Raw genomic sequence first — 17,457 nt, 5'->3', positions numbered from 1 at the left:
GACCGCCGGGCGTCGTCTCCTGCCCCGGCTCTAGGTCAGTTGCCCTTGTGCAGGAATCCACGCCACGGTTAGCGGTGTCCCGGCCTGGGGCCCACTCGTGCGGATTCACGGGCTGCCAGGGCCCTGCTGAGTGGAAGGCTTAGTTTTATTTTATTGTGTGTTTTTTTTTAAATGGGAGTTATCTGTGCGCCCTTGCGGTTTTTTTTGCGTTTTCCCTTCGTCGCTGACGGGGTGGGCGGGTAAGGGGTGAGAGGGGCAGGTTTCTGAAGGTTTCGCTTTCATTGTTCGCACGGCTCTCAGCTGGGGCGGCCAGCCCACTCCGCGAGTGGCGTGGGGGGCTCTCCGGGTATTTGCATGCAGCTGTCGGCGCTGCGGTGCGGGACGTGGAGGGTGGTTGTTACCGGCGCCCCCCCAGAAGGTCACTTGCCGTGAATCAGCATGCAGCCCCACCCCACACCCCTCGCTGCCTGGCAGGCCGGGGGGGGGGGGTCGTCTCCGTGGACAAGCCCGGCCAAGAGGCGTTTTCCGGTGTGCATGCGGAGTGTCTCTGACCTGTCACCTGTCCGCAGCTCTCCGGCAGGGCTCCTCATTGAGACTGGCTGTGCTCCCCCACTCTCTCCTTTTAAATGTGTTGTTCGCAGGTGAAATTGTATGATTTTTTTTAAACATTGCTAAATAGACATCTTTTTTTTTTAATCAAATCTTTAATTTATACTCCACTTCGGAAGTCCAGTGAGCCCTGTTTCTGTCTGGTGTTGTAAAGAGGCAGGGCTGTTGTGTGATGTCCGGTGGCAGGGGCTACTTCTGTTGTTACTCCAGTGTGGCGGCCCTTGATGCCCATGCTTGCCATTAGCTGGCTTGGTATTGGTGTTATGTCATGATCCTGACTGTCCTCTAAAGGTTGTTCTGAGGTACAGAAGCAAACACCCATTGGGCTTTCCCAGCCGGTCCTGTTGGTCTCTCTGAGTGGCCTAGTTCTTTATGTAGCCAGTGGACACATGGTGCCTTTGAATGCTCCTAAAAAAGCCTTTTCAGAGCCATGACTTCACCCTGCAGCCCCCCCCCCCCCACCGTGTTGTGGTCGGGCGTCACATCCCTGGTGGGTCAGTCAGTCACGGGCTGCGTCGTCTTCACACCCCCACTCCTTCCTCAAGGCCGAGCAGAGCCTTCACCTGCGGGACAGTCGGGTCTCCTGAGAGCAGGAGCCCAGGTGGGCTGGACTCCAGTTTCAGACAAAGGCTCTTATTGCTGGTGCCCTGCCTTCCCTGCTGCGGGTTCTAATCGGACCTCTGTTTCGGGTCTGGCCTTGACTGTGAATAGGGAATCGGTGTGGTTGAATTAAGTGGTGCAGGAAATGTACAGTATAGTCAGCAGTCTCCGTGTGAGTGAGCAGCAGCCCCGGTGGTTGGCTACGTCTGGGCCTGACTGAAACCGCTCCAAGGGGCTCCCCGCCTGCTGGGGCCGGTTCTGACTCTTTCTGGTTGCTGCGGTTCTGCTGTCGCACTTGTGTTCTCTGTGCACCAAATGTGCAACTGCATCAGCGGCGTCAGTCTGCATGTTTGAGCTACAGAAGCGCCTGGTTGTGCCCACTTGTTTCATGTGGTGTGTCTGCCTTCTGGAGTCTCCAAGCCCCTGCTTCTCACTCACACTCTCCACCTGGCTCCTGGCTTCTCTCTCGTATAGAAGGACTGGACTCAAGCTGGACATCTGACAATTAAAGTATTTGAGATATTTGACATGAAACTCCCCCAAACGTCATATCCTTCTTGAGGGCTGCAATTTATTCTGGATAAATTGATCAAAACCCGTGTTGCTCGTACACGTTCAGGTCGTGGGAGCGGCCTGTAAGCTATCCTGCGTTTTATTTCGTAGTGTTTTACAGAGTGTCGAAGTGATGTTATAAGCCAGCTTCCTTCCCCCCCCCCACCCCACCCCCCCATCTTTTGTGTACGTAGTTTAAAGTGGGGTCAGTGTGCTGCTGTCTGTGGCCGGTGTTGTCATCCCCAGGGGGCTGCTGAAAGCCTCCAGCCTCGCTGCTGCTTCCCTGTAATGAAATGCTGCTTCTCAAAGATGTTTATTAAATATTTAAAGAAGACTGCTGCTCTCAGCCCCTCTTAAGAAAGGCCTTGTGTCAGCTGGGGCTCTGTTTGACTCCATGGTGCTACCATAAGACATTAGTCAAGACCCCCCCCCCCCCCCACACCTTCCTCCCTGTTTCTTTGTGACTCTAATTACCTGCAGTTTTTACATTCCTTGTCCAGCTACAGGTGAGCAGTTCTAATAAAATCTGCACCTGCTTGCCCGTTCACAGAGAACCACAGCATAATGGTCTTTCTGTGAGGCAGGTTGTGACAAGATCGCAGGTTGAAATCCCAGGTGAAAGACTGCAGTACCTTTGAGCAAGGTACTTCACTTAAATTGCTCCAGTACAATACCAAGCTGTATAACATGAATGCTGTTGCTGATAAGAGCATCAGCCCAAATAAATGTTCATTTTAAACAATTTAATTACATTTGTGGTATTGGCATCCTAATGCCTGGCCAGTACTTCTGAGAGCTGTGATGCTTTACAAGAACAGCAATTAATTCATTAAAAGCAAATAACATCTGGTAGCACTTGTCAGTTTTTTTCAATCTTTCAAACTCTGAACAGCATGTTCCCTTCTGTGTTATTCTGGTTGTCACGGATTCAAGTTCCCTGGGCTGCTCTGGTGTCGTCTTCATGCCTCTCCATTGTCTGACGTCCTGCACAAGGGTAGCTCCAAATTGTAGCTCTGCCTGGCTGTGGGCCTCCTGGACTTTCGCATGCAGACCTGCCCAGCGCAGAGATACCGCTCTCTCCTCTGCCAGTGAGGACTTACAGGAAGTCAAGCATGAGTCACTTGTCTTACAACACAAGTAAGCAAACAGGTCTCAGAAAGCCATCACCTTCTGTTCTGGGTTGGCTTTTGTAAAGTGGTTTCTAAACAACACACAATGGTAAACATCTAAAATGACTGTTGGGGTCGTGTAATCGGTGCATGTGTCTCAGGATGGTTTTGTAACAGGCGTTTTCTAAATATTCAGGCCTCACTGGTAAATGGTGTTGAGCTGTGCTCTCACAATGCTTTTTGCTCTTGGATAAGTCTGAAACCTTCTGTATCTCAACCAGTATTGAAAATGTCAGCTGTACTGTGTTATTAAGCAGCTCTTTGTTCCATATTTATGACTTCTTATCTTGAGGGGATACAGAGTTTGGATTTCTGTGGGAGTCTCCAGGGGTTTCCCCCGTTGCCTGGTGAGGACAGGAGACCTGATGGTTTGAACTTGGCCTCAGGGAACGGCAGTGCAGGGTTGGGCCTCTCCCTGTGTGCACTGTGCGGCTTGCCCACAGGCCAGTTTACATAAGCAGTAAATCCATTCCTAGTGCAGTGTGTTGACTAGCTATTTGAGAGGAGTCCTTTGTGCAGACTGCTACACCAAGCATGTATTTGCCGAAAGGTCAGATTGAGCCTCCATTGATATTAAGAACTAAGTGTTTTTATTGCCTGATTTTATCACGTTCCTTGCACTAAACTAAGACACGATTGTCAGGCCAATGCAGGCTGGGGTCAGTCAGTGCTCATTTCAAGGGTTAACAGCCAGGTTGTTGAGCATGAGTTCTCGGCACTTGAGTCTTTAAGAACTAGCTATCAAATTGGTTGATGGTCTTTTGCCACTTTTTTTTTAATTCTGCAGCCTTTGCATTTGCTTCTTTTTGAACAAAGCACATTGTGTGCCATAATTAGTGTCAAATAAGGTAACTTCCTTAATTCTCCCAGATGAGGAAGGTTGCCTCTCAAAATGAGGCCTTCTTAAGCTGCTCTGATTTATTATTTTGTTTTGTTTATTTGTAAGGTTATGACTTGTTTTGAAAGCAACAGATAACTCTTTAGGTGGAGACTTTCATCTGAGTGCCTTTTCAAGAAATGTATTCCTTACTGCTTATTTTCAGTCCTGTAGTTACACGTGGGTTGTGTGGTTAGAGCAGAACAAGTATACCTGCAGGTGATTGGTGTTATGCTGTGGTATACGGTGGAAAGATGGGCAATATTTATAAATAACCATTACTTAGTCTGATTTAAATGATCATGCTCTTCTGAGCTATTGGTCTTCATCAGGTTAGAACTGTCAAAGGCAGACTGAATTGTAAGAAGTGTGGGGTTTACTTGTACAAATTAAGTGCTTAAAAGCATGAATGAAGAAACTGGCCAGATGCCCTTTGCATCAAGATTTGGACAGTTCTGGATTTTAAGAGCTTCATGCTCATGTGCCAGCGACACAGACTAGTTTTTTTTTCTTGTTACTGTGAATTCATTTGCATATAATGTGAATTTCAGTTTGGAGTACTTCACAGAACTTGAGATTATCAGACTGCTGTTCAGTGGGAGTCATGCCTCTCTATGCAAAATTGATTTCCAGGTTCCTGCCTGGACTTGTGGATGGGGATATTGTTGAAGATTTTCTTTCAATAATCGAAGCTAGATCAGAAATGCAACAGATTTATTGGAGAGGAAATGATGCTATTGTTTACGCTCGACAGTATTGTATCCAGGAAGTCTTGTGTGTAATCGGCTCGTACATTACAACTGACATCTGCAAAAGGATTGAACTGTTGTCTCTTCGCTTTTGGCGGTGCAGTGTTTTACATCAAAAGCTGTTCTGCGTGCAGTGAAGTCTTGCACTTGTGTTCTGTTACGGGGGGAGGATAGAAGTCGACAGTGAAGCTCAGTTTGAAAGTAGGCAGCTAATGGGACGGGTGATTTGGAAATCATGAGGTGCTCAATTAAAAAGTCAACAACTGGTGCATATGCAGGGGTTTTGCGTCTCTCCCCCAGCGTTACTCTGTTACGAGAGAGCCTGTGTGCTGGAATTCAAAATATTTATCATGCTTCTGATTGTAAGGTGGTGGTGATGTGGGCAACGTCTCTTCATGTCGATGGTGGTGCTTGGGATGAGCATTTCAACGCAGCTGATCCTTCTGCAATTTGTGTCGTGCTCTGTGGAGGAGGGGTGGGGGGGACACGTCATGCTGGGGCGCAGGTCACAGTGGACGCTGGCATTGTTGGTCACCCCCAAACCCCCCCGTCTGCCACAAGGGCACCGTTCCTTCACGCTGTGAAGTCCACGACGCGCTCTGCCTCTTCTGCGAGCTGCTGGATTCAGCAGGTCCGGTGGCTTTCCCATCCCTGGGAGCCTTTTCTCACACAGCTGCAAACCAGCAGATCGGGATCAGAGGCTCGTGTTAAAGCTCGGAGACGATAACGTCGGCTCTGTTTTTTTCCTTATTTAATCTTTAACTTGCTTGGAAAATTTGAAAACAGTCACCCCCGTCAAACGATAACGGCCTCTCTGCTCAAGACGTGGTATCTGGAGAGAGTTTTTCCACTCATAAAAGCTGCGTGTTATCAGGACTGAGTGGTATTGCACATTGTTTTGAGTACATGCAGTACTCTGGTTACTCACTGGAGGGACTCACGTGTGAGTCATGCTGTCCCCACCTCTTGTCCTGAACTTTCCACACAGTGTGGGCTGCAGGAGCCTGCTTCCGGAGGTCCTCTCTGCTGTTCAGCGCGTTTTCCAGCTGGCCGTCTCAGTCGCTGACTCGGTAACGCCCACCTCATCCTGCTGCGGGCTGCCACGGGGGGCCCCCTCGTTAGGGCATAGCGGCACCCCCACGGAATCTGGGGGCACAGCTGCTCTTGCCCTGTCCGCACTTTTTGTGGAAAACTGCTCCGGTCCACTGCGGAGCCTCTGCTGCTCCGGCGTCGGAGATCTCGCAGCCGCCGGCCGACTTGCAGTCTGCGGTGCCGACGGCGCCTGCCTCGCACCTGCACGGCAGTCAGCCCTGCTCACCTGCTCTCTCGCTTGTGAATGTGGCGTTAGGCCACCTGTTCTGTTTCTCCTGACAGTCAAATGTGACCTTGCATCTGGTTCTCTCCCTGAAGCCTTGTCCACAAATTAAGTAAGATTTCTTATGGTAAAAAACTGCCAGAGACTTGCCAAAAACGTGTTTTAGAACAATCCATCCTGTTGTGGTTTGCGTTGCGTCCAGTGTAAGAATGCTTCTTAGATACACATTTCAAAGGTCAGTTTGCTTTTGGCATGCTTCCGTTGTCTCTGAGAGGCTTTAGTTGTCCATTTATTTATGCTGTGAGTCACTTTAAATTAACCAGGGCTGTGAAAAAGGTTCAAGCATAACCGACTCGAACCGGATTCTTGCCGACACCGGTTTGCGCCAGTCTGTGTGTTCGGGGCAGGACGGTCGTAGCCACCTCACCCCTCCCCACCCCGTCGTGCTGGAAACAGGTGATATTTCCTGCATCGCTCTGGGCGGTTCTGAAAGCACCGGAGGAGCCAGACTCCTTGATCTAACCTACTTTCTGAAGAGCATTTCCACTGCTCAGGGACTCTAAATCAGCCTGATTAAAGGTGGTGCCAGTATTTTAGCACAGGGTAGTCCGAAGGTAGATCGGCTGCTTTTGGCTTCCTGTCACAGATTATGAGGGCTAAGAACAGTTTTAAACATCCTTTGCATCTTGAGGATTTAAATCCGCTCACAAAACGCGCTAACCAAAGAGAGGTGCTACAAAAGGACAGGAGGACATTTTGTGTAGCTTTCTTTCCACATATGGTTGCAGATATCTCACTGACCCTGGAATTGCCTTCCAGCTATTTGTTGGAACTTTCTAGGAAATCATTTTAAATGAAGTGGTAAGATAAAAGCAAGTTGGCAGTGCAGACTGAGGTGTTCAAGGGTTGTGGGGGTGGGGTGATGAAGGCCACCATCCCCAGGGGAGGGGACGTGAGCGGTCCTCTCTGTCTCGCTGGCTGGGACATTTAACAAGTTCAGCAGCTTTGAGGATCTCCCAAAGCCCCATGGTAAAAGATTCAAGTCTCTTGTTTTTCTACAACGAACTGTGCAGGCTGTTGAATGCAGAGAAGGGGCTGGTGCAAGTGTCTTAAATTGTGTGAAGCTTCTAGGTCAGAGGAGGGCGATTCCTTCCTTCTCCGTCCCTTATCTGAAATTCTCAGAAAACAGCAGTGGGTCCTCCTCATTCCCCTGAAGAGACTGATTCTCAGCTGGCTTTCAGGTCGTCTTGTTCTTACAGTCACAGAACTCCGCAGGGTGCCGCAGTAGGAATCTCCTGAAAGAAGGAAAGAAACACAACAGGAGGAGCCAGTTGGAACTAAAGGATATTGACAATGCGCTCTTTCGTGTTAAGACTATGGTTATGTAAACCGCACCATTAATTTAGTTATAAATTATTCAATGAAGAAACGTAGCCTTCTGAAACTGACTCTAGTCTGTGCTACTGTATTGTTTTCCAACCTAATACAGTTTGCTGCTTCAGCTCAGAGGTGGCCCCAAGGTGTCTTCTGAGATGGTGAAGTTACTTGCTTGCTAGCTGGACTGCAGGGACAAAGGCAGTGAGTGAGCGGGTGTAGTGATGCTGTACTCTGCATGCCTTCACCTCATGAGTCAGCAGCCTTCAGGCTGATGTGTCCCTTTGTGAGCTCTTGGGGTTTTACCCAAAATGCCTTTTCGTTGGCTCTTCAGTTTACAAGTGTCTGTGGGCTCGGTTAACGAGAAGTGACTGACCAGTAAGTGGCAATCACAGTCAAGATTGTTGTGTGAGCTGCGCGGGAGCACTGTTTTCCACTTTTGTTAATGTTTTTTTTCTGCAAAACACTTAAGGTATTCATTTTAAGTTAATGTAGTGTTTCTTTTCTTTGGAATAGCATTCCTGTTGTCTTAACAGAAAACAAACTGCTGGAATCTTTTGCTTCTTGATATTTTAAATGGCAGTGGTTACCAAATTACTCATTTTTGTCTTGGTTCTCTTTCGTGCTGTAGTCAGAACGAGGAGCAGCCTCTGATGTGAGGCTGTAGGTTAATACAAAAAGGAAGCAACTCTGTGGTGCCTATTAACTGTGCAATTATTGTATGTTGGCCTGATATTAGGAGCCATGCTGCCTCATGCAAGGACTTTGTTTCAGATTTCTGGTGGCCATGAGGCAAAAGAACGGGGCAAGGATTTATGAAACAAATCTTTGTCCCAAAAGGCTTGTTTTTGTTTTCCTCTCTAGCTCTGCCGGCTGCCCCCCAGCATCCATCTAAAGCTCTGAGTTGCCCAACAATTGGCACAGTTGTCATCCCTGCCCTCTGGGACTTCCCTGTGACTTGACCTTGCAGGAGGGGAGGGCAAGGGCAGCCGCTTTGTCAGTTTTCGTTGGTTTGGTTCCCTTTGCTCGGGCGGAGTTGGTTACTTATAACTTTGCACTCGTCTGACAGGGGGTCACAAGCGGGGCTGCCCTTTGCGTCATCGGTGGCCTAAGCGCTACACGCGTTTTATTTTAAATTCTTCCTCTTCACGGAAAGAGGCTGCTCTGTGAAAAGTTTTGCTCTTTTCCTACGTGGTCAATTACACAAGGAAACTGCATTACAAAAAAACTCCTTTCGGAAGACGTGGGGATTATTGCTTGATTGTTTCTTTGCTGTTGCACTAGTGATTGTGTTGACAAAGTTAGTCTTTTTGTTTTTTTTGTTACTCATTCTGATGCTTCCTTGGTGTCAAGTGTGCGTGATGGATCTCCATGTGTTAGATCAGGGGGTTTGGCGGTGTCCTGCGCTGCAGTGGTTCCCGATGGAGGTCCTTTCACGGGCTGTCCCAGTGGCCCACGGGTGTCTTTATGCTGGAGACCCTTACCTGAAGAGGAACAAACACGAGGCTACGGGTCTTGTTCATTGTGTTGTAGTTCCCCAGTCCCATCCAGCAGTAAGTAAAGTTGAATGTTGAGTAATTTTTTTTTCAATCACATGAGAATCACATCTTTCACATTCTCTGCCTTCTTCTGCTGAGGTAAATGGAGGTCGCTGACTTTCTCTGCCTCCTTCCCAACCCAAAGCAGTTAGACTTTAAAAGAGCAAAATGATCGACCACGTTCGAGCGTTGGGAAATTTATATCCACCTGTTATTGGAAAGCTGGTCCTTCTTGGCAAGGGTTGCAGTGATGTGCATGTTCTCCCAGTGGGTCTTGGGCAGTCACTCGGTCTGCTCGTTTTCATCCCATTTGAGCTCTGAATCTGTGGTGACCGACTCTGCATGACAATCAGCTAGCTTGTTTAAATTTTTACTGAACGCGATTTTTTTGTCAGTCCAGCGCGTCAACGACACCCTACTTCAAAGGTACTGTTTACACGGCTTTGCTGGCAGTTATTTCTTACTAAACAGCTCTTGCGATTTGATCACTTTCTCGTAAACGGGCACAGGTGGCAGCGACAAAAGCTCTTCCTTTTGTAGAGTTTTTGTAGTCTTCCTTTTGTCTGGTTACATCTCAGGCAGCTTTGAAACTCAGAAATAGTACAGGGTTGATACCAATTACAAATCCCACTTGATCATTTTAAGGCCTTTCAGTGTGAAAGCAGATTTTAGAATATTTCTCAGGAAGAACATTAACATCAATTAGCCTGTGATTAAGCAATTGGCTGGTACAAAAATGACAAGATGGTGTTCTTCCAGGGACCAGTGTACCAGGGTTGAGAACCAGTGTCCTATCCAGTGAGATTAGGGTTTAAAGCTGAACTAAATGAGAAAGGTACATTATGTGCAATGCCGTGTACACACACACACACACACACACACATCAGTTTTGAGATGCAAGTTAAGCCTCACAACCACTGGGAGACCATAAAAACTTCACACCAGGGAGCCCAGGACTCAAAAGGTATGAGACCACATCACTGATCTCCAGCTGGTTATGTGTAGTTTTTGTTCTGTGTATACATTAAGATAGAGGGAGGGACTCTCAAACCTCTGTCTTGGGACCACCATTGAGGGATGAGCATGGGTTTTGTACACTGCAGTTTTTGGATCACACCGGTCTTGAAAGCCCTGCGTGCTCTAATTCTTGACCTTTTGTTTGATCTTATAGTCCACTAGTGCAGTTATCGCAGTATGGTGCGTGAGGCATCTTGTGTTTAATTTGTTTTGCTTAATGACACTGGTAGCAGTGTTGTGCTGTTGTCCTCCTGCACTCAGCAGTTCTGAAGAAGTGCCGGAGATGACGGAATAGGAGAGATTGCCATCTTGTTTGCAGGGTGAAGTGTCCAGGTTAGGGTGTGAAGCTCGCAGTACACGAAGCTGTACATACTTGTAGGGAGAAAATGGTGCGTTCATTCTTGCTGTTAATAAGCAGTTTTAATTACAGGTAGCTGAACAATCGGAACGCTGTCAGCACAAATTGCATTGGAATGTCAAAAGACTGGAATAAAATCCACTTGTCTGAGAGATGGCTGTCTGTACTGATGCTTATTCTGCTAGGGTTTCTGTTTTTTTTTCCATCAAACAAAACGTTCGGTGACAGCTTAGTTGTGTTTTTGCACTAAATATTCGTGAAACATCTTCCTTGGTTTTCTTCGTTTTTGACGATAGTTTGAAAACATTAGGAAGGCAAGTTCTCAGCAGTGCTGAGCACTTCTGTCCTGCTTGTATCACACACTACTGCAGATGTCTCTGCTCTGTTTGATGCAGTTTCTCTATTGTCCACTACTGACAAAAGCTAGGTTTGGCGCTTTTTAGTGAAGTAATGTAACTACCCGTAACCAGTATAAGGCTCTATCTGAGTAAAAGTTGAGAGTGGAGGGCTTTAAAAGGAATAAGCAGATGCTGGTTTGTATTTTCCGAACCCGCTTCATTTTCTTTTGGGTATTTTAACTACCCAGGAGAGTGAAGCCCACGAAAAAGCTCCTTTGAGCTTTTAATAAAAAGCAGGATGACCTGCTGATAATCTTCTGGAGTGGAGTGTGGCAGGTATACCTGGGGTTGCACATCCAGGCTGCAGTACAAGATCCTTGCAGCGTATCGGACTGGCCTGGTACCAGCTCGTGTGGTCTGAGTCGCTTTGAGTTTTTCTTTATGATTTTTAGGCATTAAAACATATACCAAAAGGCTGCTCTTTGTTTACAAACAAGCAGTGCTTCATCAGTTAAATGATGTAGAGTAAACTTTAAGCATGTAGCTGGCCAGGTGTCTTATCTGAAGAGTAGGAGCGGTTACGCCTTGTAAGCTCCTTGCCTTCCCTCCTCGCGTAGGCATATTGTGTGATGTCCAAGCCAGACCGCTGTGCCTCTGGGGTCCTCTAGAAGGAGCGGCTCTATGTGAGGTTCAGGCGCTCCAGCCTCCAGTGAGACCCAGGCTGTGCTTCTCCTCACAGACCTGGGAGTTGGGAGAGGACATTTTAAGACGCTGACAAAAATCTAACCGTGGAAAAAATTGAATTCTTAAAAATCATAATGGCTACAACAAATCTATTATAGTTTTCCATTGACTTGGAAGGTTAAGATTTCCGTGATACTGAGGTCATACCTTTGCACTTGCTGTTTTTTTTCTTCCTCTGCATTTACATAACCAGCCCCTGCAGCCTGGCCTCTGGACTTCAGCTCTGCCATGCAAACAGGTTCCTCCACTGCACAGTTAGAAAGTATTTCCTGTGATCTGTCTTAACTGTTTCGCAGCAGCTAGAGGTGCGCAGGCCTGCCTGGGTCTACTGGAATGCTTTGAAGAGCAGCGGTCTCTGCAAGCAGGCCTGTCACAGGGGTGGAATTTTTTTGCATTCTCTTCCAGTGGTACAAAGCCAGGGGATTTAGGTTCCTCCAACACCTTTGGCAGATGTGCTATTTTAGCTTGCTTACTTGAAACCCTCAGATGCAAAGAGCTGGCAGTTCAGTTTCCAGCAGGTGCCTGCGATCGTGTTGCTGGCGCTCCACTGCTGCGTTGGTGACAAACATCTGGATTGACCATAGAGAGGAGATGGCCGGACCAGTGCTGGACTATAGTTCGAATTGCATTTGTTTCTTGTTCCTGGGACTCTAGATGACTTATTCCATATGCACCAGGTTTTATACTGCCTTAAACGCAAACCCCTTCCTGGTTTCTACTAGTGAGTAGCTCCACATCCACTTGATTTTCTGTGTTTTAAAGGTTAACAATATAAAACGAGTGCGGAGAAGGTGATACACCTGGTATCTTGCCGATCTCTTCACGTGCAGCTCTCATACTGCTTGTTGGAAAGAGTCACAGGTGGTGATGGAGCGCAGTGTGCTGGAAGTGTTTTTATTGGTGCTTATTGTACTCTGTTCCTCTGGTCAGCGACTTTGCTTTGAAATGGTAGGTCATGGGTCCAGGCTGATACAGCATTACTTTCTTCTGGACAGTAGGATTTATCCTCTTGCATGTGACATGGCCTTATGAATCAATTTCAAGTGTACAGTACAGACCCCTAGCTGTTCTGGTGCTGGGAATTCCCCTCAAACCCAGATAGCTCTGCAGTTTGGGGATACACTCTCACATGGCTCATTCAGTAGTCTCAGTTCCCATACGGGCTTTGTTTCTTTAAACTTTGATAGCATTTGGTTATGGGATCATCACGAGTCTTTTAATTAAATGATGCACTTGTTAAATAAACTGCTGGAGGTCTGATAATGTAAATTCTAACATGTTATGTGTGTGGGGGAGCTGAAAGTGAACTTTGCTGTATGCTTTCGGGTTTATAATTGGACAGCTATGGCTTATCTTTCAAGATAAGCCTTTTAAATGACTATTTCTGTGAAGGGAGTTGAATCAAGGTGATAGAAATGTGTGAGAAATATGCGGGAGGGCTTAAGTATTCGGTTACTGAGGGATTACTTTTTCAGATGCATTTGGTTAATGTTTTTTTTACAAAGCAGGATGGTGGCGTGCTGTTAATCAGTAGGGACCAATGCTTGTCTGAAAATAAGATCCTGTAGGATTCTGTGAGATTGGATTGTGTAGCAAATTATGATCGTCTTAAATCTTTTTTTTCTAAGATGTCTGATTTTTTTTCTAATGAAATTAGTTATAATCCATTCTGGGTGTCTACGGCCCTTTCTCTGGTCATCTGCGGTTATCGAGTCTTCGTGTTGTCCGATATCGGTGGCTGCCTCCTCCCAGGTAATTGCCAGAGATGGGTTGGGGAGCAGAATGAGACGCCAGATTGCTGGCGCGTGGGCAGGGCCAGACCAGGAAAGACACCAATGCGGAGAGCTGGTGCTTGTGAGGTTTTGCATATAAAGAGCGCAGGGGCCAGAGGTTCCCAAACCTCCACCTCTGATTATAACTCTTAATTAGTTAAGAAGCCAAATATTCTGTATTATTTCAGATCCTTAAGTTATAATAACTCCTTACACCACCACCAGTGTGCAGCCCCACCTGGATGATGCGACAGCAGCCACGTTTGCACCAGTGCGCTCGCCTCACACCAGCTCTATGTGGGGAGGAGAACAAAGTGATGAAGCCAGTTCAGAGATGGGGATTATAAGGCGACTGTGACCAGGGGGAAATTTGGTCAGGACACCGGTTGAAACATATCTGGGACTGAAGCTACCCAAGATAAATGCAGTTTTTTTTAGATGATTCCTTACAGATTTTTCCCGTCTCACCATAAACCAGCCCTGATGCAATGGATGTAAGTGAAGACATTTTTCAAAGTATTATGTTAATGTTGCAAAAGCTCTGAAGCCCGTCTCACGTTGCACTGTGTTCTTGGAGCTGTCAGAGTATTTGTTCCTCTTTTTGTGAGGCAGTGAGGCGGCTCCTGTCAGGAGACGTATCCGGTTCCCCCGGCTGGTACCCACGAGTAATTGTACCGCTGGACTCCTGGCCGGCGCGTCTGCCTGGGAGGAGAGGCGGAGCTCCGGTGCTATTTCCAGAAAATGTCATCTACGTTCAGAGCAGCAGTCTCCCGATTCTGGCACCTAGGAACAAATGAGCTGCCTCTGCTCTGTCTCCTGCCCTGGCGCTGTTTTGAAATCTCATACTTTTGACCTTTCCTAGGTCACATTATATTCCTTTATGGGGGGGGGGGGGAGAAGGGCCAACTGTTGCTGTCAGCGCGAGGCCACGAGCACTGGCACATCGCTGAGCCTGCCTCTCGGATTTGCGATTGATTCTGATCTTGTGTTCTCCTCGTGGGTTTCTTCCGGGTGCTCCAGTTTCCTGCCACGGTCCAAAGATGTACTTGTGGGACAATTGGGTTCTAGGGAATTTGGACCTGGTGGACGTGTGTTTATTTGTCTGTGTGTGTCCTGTCACAGAACAGGCATGCTGTCCAGGGTATATCCTGCCTTGCGCCCGCGACTTGCCAAGATAGGCTTCCGCAGCCCTGCTTTGGATAAGTTAGTTGACCTACTAGCAGGGCTGCACCTTTCTTGTGCCTTTTCTCTTTCCTTAGAGGGATTACTCTATATAACCCAGTCAGAGAAATTCTCAAACTGATCAGTCATTTTGCACAATCGCTTGATTTCCTAGTAGAAGCAGAAGCAGTCGAAGAGTTATTCTGAGAGCAGTCTTATCTTTTAAGGTTTTTAAAAAGATTACATGGAAGTTGTTTCGTTAGGTCAGATTGCCTAAAGACATGCCAGTTTTTATGATTGTATAAATTAGAGCAAAGCAGTAAGCAATAACTCCTCTTTATACAAACTTAATTTTGTCATTTACGTCCTCGAATGCTTCATTGTAGATCTCTGCCTTAGTCCTGTTCTTGCCTTTCAGAAAAGTGCATTTTCCAGACAAAGTAATCAAACAAATGGCAAAAAAAGGCAAGTTTTTCCAAGATGTTCCCGTCTAGACATTGGGAAAGAGGTTGTTTGCTGAGGGTTGTGAAACCAGCTTGGAGTCCCCTTCTTAGTATTTTTAGCACTGTTGATATAGCGTATCAGTGATGAGGGGAGGATAGTATTTTAAGATATTAAATCATTTATTTTTATTTAAAGTCTTGCTACACTACATGAACATGTTGATAACTTTGGGACATTTTCACTTTCATAAGTTCAAATCCGAACAGCGAGGAAACCCAAGGGCTGACTTATTTTTTATTCATAAAAAGTGCTGAGGACATAGTAATTCTAAATCTAAATAAGCCTCATTTATGTACTTTTCATAATTGATGTTCATCACTGCTGTCTGGTACTTTTCAACAAGATTTCAGAAGATCATTCGTCAAGAAACATTAAGTTCCCCTGAATTTTATTCACATATCCAGATAGGTGAACAATAATGGCAGATTACATTTCTGTAAGTAGGTGCCTGAAGAAAGATAAGTGTGTTTTTATCATTTGTTTGGGTTAATGTCTTCTCTAGCGGTGCAGTGTACAGTCACTCCTCCTCTGGATCATTTGTAAAGGAAAGCTGTTCCTTACAAAGATGTGTGGAATTAAAGGTTTGTGGAAACCTTCTGCTACCCCCCTTTTCTCTTCACCCCTGGGTTCATGTTGTGGGGGGTCATTCATGGGTGGTTTTCCATGACTCAGTTGCAGTGTCTTTGTCGTATGGAAGCCCAGCATCTGGATTGTGGAAATTGCCAGTAAACTTGAGAAGGAGTGCGCATCTGACACTGGGTAACGGGAAGTCTGCATTGCACAGGACTCTCTGGCTTTAAGGGGTACGAGGTGAACCATGTGAAACACTTGTAGTCTTGGTCTGTTAGGTCATTTGTGTCATTTGTGTTTTTATTTCCCTGAGTGCTAGAACATAAGTGATTGTAGCCTTCACTTGTGGGGTTGCTGCAATGGTGTAGTATTACTCTAGCAGCAGTTTCTATGCACATGGTTTTAAAAGGATTTTAGTCGAATTTGGTTTAAAAGCAGTGGGACATCCATTGCTAATTTCATGGTCAGTGTTTGCATCGATTCAAAACTTGGAAGCACTGTTCACCCTCTGATCTGAAACAGTCTGTAGTACTCCTATTTATGTCTGTTAATTGTTTTTTGAATGTGCATGTTTTAAGCAGGAACAAAAAGCAAGTTTCTTAGGCCTGTGTTCAGTTTGAAATGGAGAACAGAGGAACCTTGCTAGAAAGTGTTGAACTTACCAGGAAGCCGTTTTTGACAGATGTGAATTCAAGTGTATGAGCTGTGATGGAAACCTGCTGAGGTTTCTTGATACAGCTCAGACTCTTCTGAGCTCACATCCACTCTTGCCACATTAAAAACTCACACCTGAAGTGTTCTTCGGTTTCATATGCTATGTGCAGGGCAGGCCTGCTCAACATGCAACCTTTCTAGGCCACTGTGCTACAGTACTTCTATACAACCAGCACTTAATTGTTACACTGATCCTGCTGATTTATCCATTAAATATTTAACAAGCTGGCTGTAGCAGGCTATGGAGAAGATGGGGAAAGGTCATCAAGATGAGTGGGTATGTAGAACAGTGATCCTCATTGCTCTGGATCCTGCAGGCTTTATAAGAAACCCAATATGTAGTAATTTTAAACATTAGGAAAGTGTTGTACCTATGTTTGTAATGATTTCAGTTAGCCTTTAGCCATACAGGTCTTGGGTAGAGAATGGTTATTGGCCTGCCTCGGTTATCACTTTACAAAGACTTGTAACAAAAAGATGATGGTTTTTGATCAGTTTAGGTTGTATTTTCTTCGGTAGACCTGGAAGGCTGCAGGTCAGTTTAGTGTTCATTCCGAGCTTTTAAAACCAGGAGTTGCAAGAGTGTAAGCCCCTGCTCTCCTCTCGCTGTCAGTGAACAACCCTGGCAGAGACAAGTTCATGCTGCTTGAGAGCGTTTCCTGCGAAGCCTCACGCGTTGCTCTTGGGCGCCAGCGCTCGTATAGGGTGTGTGTGCTCCAGTTAGCCGATGCACAGCTCTGCCTGCGAGCAGCTGGGCAGTGAGTGTTGATGTTGTGTGGTCTGGGAGCTTCACAAGCACGCTGGTGCAGGGGCTGGAGACAGGAGCACCTGTCTCTGCTCCTGTGGGCTGTCGTGTCCCCACGAGAACGTTCGCAGCTAGATGGGGTTTCTGGGTTGCTCTTTTTTTTCTTCTTTGGCATGTGGTCTTTCTGGTTTGTGACGTAGCGTTTGCAGAGTTTTGTACCCGAGCGCTGTAATTTCAGATGTCATCTGTCAGTGAAATTTGCATGAGTTCCTGGCAAAGGGGAAGAGGTCTGGCTTTTACAGAAACTCCAGCGATGGTGCAGTGAGATAGCGAGCTGTAAGCAACACGCAGAGGCAGAGACCCATGCAGGTCTGTACGGCGCTATTTGCTACGCCTGTTGATCTAAATAAAACTGTAGTTACATAGAATCAATATAAAATGAACCCTACAGAAAGTGTCAAAAGTGTGGTGGTAGGGAGGAAAAACTGAAATGCTCCACATATTGCAAATTAATTTAGCTTTTATTTTACTTCATTTCTTTTCACTTTAATTTGTGGAGTCTGGATTTTTAAAATTTAAGATTCCATGAATTTTGCTATCACAGTGCATGCATGTCTGTTGGTTATATATTTTAATAATGTGCAAGATTAAAATACTGTTTCTTAAGTTATTATATGCTTTGCTTTCCAGACAGCTCTTTAAGCAGTTCTAAAGTAGTGCTGCCATGTTGGCCCTATTATTGTCGATCCCG

The 17,457-nt window shown here is 46.2% G+C and overlaps 1 protein-coding gene across 1 annotated transcript in view; it reads left to right on the top strand.

Annotated features, from left to right (window-relative positions):
- ptp4a2b (protein tyrosine phosphatase 4A2b) overlaps nt 1-17,457 on the top strand; it is a 34,351-nt gene that overhangs the window by 1,530 nt on the left and 15,364 nt on the right. The window lies entirely within an intron of this gene.

Source organism: Atractosteus spatula, chromosome 14 (assembly GCF_055471065.1).
Source record: "Atractosteus spatula isolate fAtrSpa1 chromosome 14, fAtrSpa1.hap1, whole genome shotgun sequence".
NCBI lineage: Eukaryota > Metazoa > Chordata > Actinopteri > Semionotiformes > Lepisosteidae > Atractosteus > Atractosteus spatula.
This window is presented reverse-complemented; position numbering and strand designations above follow the sequence as displayed.